Here is a 7600-nt window from a genome sequence, read left to right as displayed (position 1 = left end):
ACTGCACATGGGGCTTTGCAGCCGGGCACTCTGCCTTAGTTTAGTGCCAAATTAAGAATGCGGTCAAGACAAATCAAACTTCCAACAAAACTCTTCTAAGGCCTTGTAAGCAGGGTGTAACTAGGTGACGTGAGCATAGATAAGGACAAAGCTATCAAGGCAAGCATGCTCTTTCTGGGCTAAACATTTTATTTCAGGTAAATATTAGTGGCTATCATACCATGCACAGGATATGCAAAAGCAGCTAGAAATAATCCCTTTTCTCATGGTACCAGTCATCCTAACCCATCAATGACGGAGACTGTGCTTTCTTGTACACACACGTTCCCTTATGCTTCTCACCAGGGATGACTGTGGACAGGGCAACGGAGGGGACAAGGGGACGGGGACTGACAGTAAGTAAGGTGGAGGGACAGGCTCCACAGTTAGGAACTAAGAAAGGTTCGTTGTTTCCCTACTGATATTTTACCGACTCTGCCCTTAAAAAAATTTTTCTTGCAGTTTCAGAGGAGATGTTTTAGAAAAATAAACTAGATTTTTAAAACCAGAAATGGAAAGTTTTCAACAAATTACTTCACTGTTTAAATTAATTGCTACAGAATATAACAAAGGCTATATCTAAACTGCAGATTTTTCCAAAAACAATAATAATCATAGTAACCTCACCCCATCTACAGCATTTGGTATTTTTTCCCAAACAGATTTTTAACACTAGAACATATTAAAACCAAGGTGATTTTCCTAAATTGGTTTACCATATTTCTCATTTCTCGAGTGCATATGAGGAAAGTACTAATATTCCTTATTTTCCAGGTGGTAGGACTGAGATCCAAAACAATAAGTAAAATGCCCAAAGGCAGCAGCGAAGTGTCAGAGCAAGGATTGAGACCCAGGTCTTTCTGTGGCAGAGCCCAAACATTTAAACCCTCTGCGTGTCAGGCATGCTCTGGCCACAAGCAAACCTCACAGTTCCTCGCAGCTCCTCGCAGTTCTCCTGGATTTTTTCCTAAATCTATGCTGAATTGAATTTTGTTATGTAAAGGCAGCATTTCGTGCCGCAAGTGTAGCAAACATGCTACTCACCCCACCGCTCACTAGCTGAGGGAGCTTGGGCCTCAGCTTTCTCGCGTATAGAATGCGGAATAATGAAATGGAAATGATTAATTCTACCTTATGACTGCTGTTAAGATTAAATGAATTGCCACCAGTGCATGGCTCAAACAGCACTTGGATTATAGGAAGCCTTCATTAAGAGACAGCTGTTACTGCGTACAAAAGGTTTTCTGTGCCTACAGCTCATGGCCAGACGGAGTAGAACGCGCAGATATTGAAACAGTTGTGTCGTGCAAGTAGTCTGAGTAACACACAGCACGCGAGTATGGCTGGGTGCTGCTGTTTGGAACCTTGTTAGCTGGCTAGACAGGGCAGAAACATATGAAATGACAAATGATATAAAACGATTATAAAGTGATTTAAACAATACCCCCCAAACGAAAGAAATAGCATGGCAGGATTGTCGGGGAGAAAACAAGATGAAGACATCTTTGAGGAGCGAAGAAATTTAGGTGAGCTGATGGCAGTTGGGAGAGTGTTGGGGGAGGGGGTGCATGTCCACCAACGCGGAGGTCTGGGGGCGCTTCAGGCACTCCTCCAGGAACTGTGGAAACTTTCCAGCAGCTAATGAGCACTGACTGTGTCTTACAAGTCCTAATCACATATGGGTCAGTGAGTCACCAGTGTTTGGACCAAGCCTTCCATTAGTCTGTGGCCAATTCTTGGCATAAACAATTTCCTTTTTTCTCATTCCCAGACTTTACAAGTTTTTGTCGTTGCCGGATTAGGTTTCTTTTTTATTTTTCTTTGGTTTTCCTTCCTCCCTCCCCCCTTTTCTTTCTTCTTTTCCCTCTTTCCTTCTTACTCTCTTTCATGTGGTATGTGTGTGTTTGGGGAGTCTGCATGCTTGACATGCTAGCAGCAGTACTGAGGGACACCTGCTGTTTGGGTGGAGAGGGACAGACACTGTCCCAGAGCTGGCTGAGAAAGCTGAATATATGCCACGCAGAAAGGGGTGCTAAGTACTTGTCTGAGAACAATTATGTGTGAGTGACAAGGTTTTTCCCTGTCTAAGTGACACAAGAAAAAAAAAGGTGTAGTAAAATTTTTGTAGTCTTATATGTACTGACTTGCAGTCATTCCATATTTGTGTTCTCATTCACTGAATTTGTCAAGATCCACCGTATGACGTGATTGTAAAATATAATTACAGAACAGGCCTACAAAACTGGAAATTGGTTCCTTGTGTCTCCTCTACCCCCACCATCTTTTCTTTAAAGTGTTCCTGAAATCTAAAGATCTGGTGAGCACTGATAGTAAGTTGTAACGAAGCTCTAAAAAGGCTTTACTTAGAAAGGCCATGCAATGGATTTCCATGAGGAGTCACTGCATCAGTGGTCATTCACTAGGCACACAGTTACTTCTTATCACAGAAGGTAGTTCTAGCCACACGGGGGATGTATTTTTAAAATAATTATATTGTAATATATATCTCGTTTTTCTTTGAAAAGTGGTGTTTCTCTAACTGCTGTATTAATTATAGCAGATATAATAAATATGCATTTAGTTTCTAATACATATTAATTATTTGCATCGAAACACTAAGCTTTTTATATCTATAATAACTGAACCTGCTTTTTCAATCTCGTTGTGACCTGATGTCTTAACCTCATGTTGATCATTTCAAATTTAAAGAAAAAGCCAGGCTCATATATCCAGCAAAACTGTTGGGGAAATGAAAAACATGCTTATAGAATTATGATGGACGCAGTAGAGATGTTGCAGGTGACCAGCTGTAAAGAAAATGAGCGGAACGAGGAATTCCTGTTGTCGAGCACAGACCTAGGTGCCCCGGCTTCCTGAGGGCACACTTGACTTCCTTCACGCATGCAGATTCCTGTCGCTTTTACATCCTCTCGCTGTAGTGGGAAACGTAATTTCATTTCATATTCCCTTCTTGCCTCTTCATTGTCTTGACCAGCTTGAGCATAACCTCTTTTAGGGGCAGAGCAGGAGGGGGCTGTGAAGCCAGTTGGAACTGTGCAGATCCCAAGCCCACAGCCTGGTTGCCTCTCTGCCACTTGCCAGCTGGGGGCCCTGGGACAAGTCCCTAAATTTCTGTGAATTCGATGTTCTCACTAAAATGATCATGAGAGTGCCTGTATTAAAGGCTTAGATAAAACGAGGGGTGATGTGAGGGCACAACACATGTCATGCCCTTAGTCTCCCTCCACTCCAGGAGGAAGGACCCCTCTGCTTAAGTCTTTTGAACGCATCCAGTAAAATGCTTAGCACACATACTTCACCCAGCCCTTCATTCAACAATATTTACTGAAAACCCACGAGCTGGTATCATGGGAAAAGCCTGGGGAGGACCTCAGCAAACCTGGGCCAGGCCACTGAGCAGCCATGGGGTATAGGAGCCACTTGCTGAGGCCTCGACTTTCTCATCTTTAAAGTGGGGTAGTTGAATGAATAATTGTTTGAAGTAGGAAGGGAGGGATGCTGGAAAGGAAGAACAAAGGGAAGAACAGAGAGGAGGAGGGAAGGCAACAACACCAAGCTTGAAAGAAATGCTTTCTGTGAACTGTGAGTTCTGATAGGACAAAAGCCAATTGTTTTTCTGATCCAGAATGTGTGACCACAGAGGAGAACCATGTGCTTCTAAGTTAAGTTTCATCTTTCAAAATAAAGGAAAGACAATTCAGAACACATTTTTCTAAAGGGAACAGTCAAAATGGTTCAAACCAATGCCCTTTGGAAGTCCGGTGGCCGTGTCCAGCACGAGAGCAAAGCCACAGATGAGGCTGACTGTGCTCACAGCAGGCCTGAGCCGGGAAATGCATCCAGCATGTTGCAAGTGCTCACAAAATGTCCATTCCGACAACAATATTAATAACTATAATATCAGTTATTATTAGCATCATTGGCTAGGATACACTAATGCTATCATTCTGCTGTTAAATAAATACACAACACATTGTAAATTACCCCTTTACATGTAATAAGATGCCTTCTGGAAATAAAGTTTGATTAGAGAACAATATTTGTAGGAAACTTAGAACTTCACTCCAACTTCAGTGGAGAATTAGATTAAAAATGGCTACCAGGGGCGCCTGGGTGGCACAGCGGTTAAGCATCTGCCTTTGGCTCAGGGCGTGATCCTGGCGTTATGGGATCGAGCCCCACATCAGGCTACTCCACTATGAGCCTGCTTCTTCCTCTCCCACTCCCCCTGCTTGTGTGCCCTCTCTCGCTGGCTGTCTCTGTCTCTGTTGAATAAATAAATAAAATCTTTAAAATAAAAATAGCTACCAAAATAGCACAGAAATAGGTGAAAATCTTGTAGAGTAAGTAGCAGATCTGGAAGAGTAATCAGAAACTGAAGGATGATGTGAATATCCAGGGGAAAATGCATTGATCACGCATGTTTTTTCTTTAATGTCGGCATTGACGGAGCAGCCAATTCCATGTTTGGGAAAAATCAGCTTGGAAGTGAGTTTTAAGTAACGCCCAGTACGCGGAGGTGCACGTTTTCTGGCGGCTGCACTGAACCAACTGGGAGTGGTGGGAGAGCGGCTGGCCTTCAATTCACAGTGTTCTAGGCTGTGAGACAGTAGTGGAGGAAGAATCAATTAAATCACCATGAAACTCTAGGCCCAGGAAAGGAACCGTGTGGTGCAGCAGCTTGGGGATCCCCTGCGCACCCGGGCTCTCTCCTGCCATGTGCTGCCCCCACTCCTGGCTGGGCTCCAGGTCCTGTGCTGATCTAGGAACTTCTGGAACATCAGCCTGAAGCCGCACCCGAGCCTCGCTGCAGCTGTCATGGAAGACAGAAACAAGCCGCCATCTCTGCTTCTCCACAGAGCCCTGGGACAGCATGTCCAGGTTCCCATCCAGTTCCCTGAAGACTTCTTCTCTGTGATCCTTGAAAAAGGAAGCTTATCAGCCATGCGATTCCTCACCCCTGTGGACCTGGAGATGCTGGAGAAAGTGTCCAGGGAACTATGGATGTGTGTCTGGTCATGGGATGAAGACATCTTGGAGCCCCAGACCATCCTGGCCCCTGCAGAGAAGACTGGCCTGTTTCTGGAACAAGCCCAGACTCTTCTGGAAAAGATCTCAACATCAAAGATGAAGAACAAGCTCAAGGACACCACTGAGGCAGCCTGTGAATATGGGGCCTTTGTGGTGCCCCTCACCGTGGCCCATCAGGATGGCCAAACCAACATGCTGTTGGGCTCTGGAGTTGTTGGCACACCTGCTGGGAGAGAAGGGGATGGACCCTGTGCCTCCAGTCATAGATGCCAGACTTAAAAGGTGGCCAGAGGGAGCAAAACTAGTGGAGGAAAAAAGCAGACCACCTGCTTACCCTTCTTCCACAGTGTGACATTAGGACTTGGTTTCCCCATCTGGCAGAGGCTCCTCTGTGACCCTGGGGGAAGGCGGGGCGTGGGCTGCCTGGTGTATTGTCTGCCAATCGTCTCATGCTGCTCATACTTTCAGGCTTCTCTGGTGCCTTTCGAGAGCCCCAAACTCTGCTCTCCCTCAGCATAAACCTATGGCCATTAGGCATTTTTAAAAATCACAATTAAGCTCCAATTCGAGATGAGAAGTCTTTGTGACGGGGCACTCTAGATGCAGTACGTGAACACGGAAAGAGAAGAACATGAAATAATTTAGGAGAGATCTTGCTCTTTAAAAGGAAAACATTTCTGCAAACCGTAGGCAACTCTTAACTCTAGGGAACAAACTGGGGGTTGCTGGAAGGAAAGTGGATGGGGGTTGGGGTAATTGGGTGATGAACATTGAAGAGGGCACTTGATGGAATGGGTGTCGTATGCAACTGATGAGTCGCTAAACTCTACCCCCGAAACTAATAATACACTATATGGGAACTAAATTGAATTTAAATATTTTTTTTTAAAAAAGAAAAGAAAATATTTCTGGAAAAGAGTCACGGGATTAAATCGTATATGCCTTATTCTAGAATCAGAATCACTTTACGTGCAAAATTAAAAAACTAATATTAGCCTTGGCTCAACACATTTTTACCAATACATGCAATTTAGCACAAAATAATTGTACATGAGATGAAGTAGAAGAGAAACAAAGACAATGCTACTTCCCAGATGTGGTTTAGAACTCACTTTTCAACCCACATCAAGTATAGTTTAATAAAAGTGAAAAAGGTGAGAGTAGGAAAATAACTAAACCCAAAGTGTGGGCCAGGGACCTACATGACCTGGGCGTGCCACACACTGCTCTGGATCTAATTTTCTCCACATTTTCAATGAGGAGATTGGACGAGCTCCCCTTGAGGGAAAGTCTTTCCAAACATTGCTGTTTCATGATTGGTCTGATAGATGAAAAACACTGCCAGCTGGAAACTGTCTTCAGAGACCATGAACGAGGCTGTGCACTGTGGCACGCTAACCTTAATATTCTTGTCTTCACATCAGGAGCGGGTTTGTGCCTTTGGGGCCATGTTGTCACAGAGTGGAAGCAAAGAAACCAAGGTCTTAGCCGTCCTTTCGCTCCTGGAGAGAAAAGCAAAGCACCACGTACTGGACCCCAGCAAGTGATGGTTTGGCCCTGAAAAGCAGGCAGGTCCTCACTTGCGCTGATCCCGTCTCATGCCAAGTGAGAATCGACCAAGAGATTTAGGATGTCGCCACACTGCTGTCCTTGGCGTTGTGTTTTTCATGTGTCATGAAGCTCAACTCTGTCAGGAGATAGCCTGGGAAACGAATACCATCTGAGGTTATTAAAGATTTATTTATTTATTTGAGAGAGAGCCAGGGGAGAGGCAGAGGGAGAGAGACAATCTCCAGCAGACTCCCCACTGAGTGCAGAGCCCAACGTCAGGCTAGAACACAGGACCCTGAGATCATGACCTGAGCTGAAGCCAAGAGTTGGATGTTCAACCAGCTGAGCCACTCAGGTGCCCCTCATCTTTTTAAAATGTATTTTTGCACATGTCCCAGCAAAGTTTCTCTCCTTCACCTGGACAGATCTGTTCTAATGTCAAGGTCTCACAACTGCTGTTGGATTCTGCTGTGGGTGTCCCCCCGGGGGTGTTCACGGCCTTGAGAGGAGGACACCGGGCTCCTAGCGCCCCTTACGATCACCAGCAGCTGACAGCCTGTGGGCATCAGATCACGTTGTGTCCTCAGATGTCTGCATTTACAGTAATTTAAGCCTATCTGATACCGTTTTATTTTTCTATAAGTAAATGAATGTTTTTCAAAATTTCATGACATGCTAATGAGAAGTCGAATCAGACTTCAAGGCAACGAATAACATGCCTCGCTAGAGTAAACAACTGAAGACTTTGAACAAACCAGACTGCAACAATGTTGCCTTATTAATATATGGGCATTTTTGTAATTTAAAAAATTAAGTCAGGAAAACATAAAAACCTAACTTAAGTGTTTAATTTCAAGATAATTTGGCATCCGTCATAACCTTCCAGTTATTGTTCCTGATGATGATTTGGGTGACAAACATATTCTTAGCAAAGAAAAAATGCATATAATAGTTCAAT

General features: G+C 44.2%; 1 pseudogene; it reads left to right on the top strand.

Moving 5' to 3' along the window:
* The first annotated feature begins 3790 nt into the window (after positions 1 to 3790).
* Positions 3791 to 6579, top strand: LOC148109297 (glutathione S-transferase kappa 1-like; annotated as a pseudogene).
* Positions 6580 to 7600: the final 1021 nt, after the last annotated feature.

This window comes from Ursus americanus, chromosome 11 (assembly GCF_024610735.1).
Source record: "Ursus americanus isolate L20-20 chromosome 11, mUrsAme1.1.p, whole genome shotgun sequence".
In the NCBI taxonomy this organism is placed as follows: Eukaryota; Metazoa; Chordata; class Mammalia; order Carnivora; family Ursidae; genus Ursus; species Ursus americanus.
Note: the sequence above shows the minus strand (reverse complement) of the source record. Positions and strands in the feature narration are given on the sequence as shown.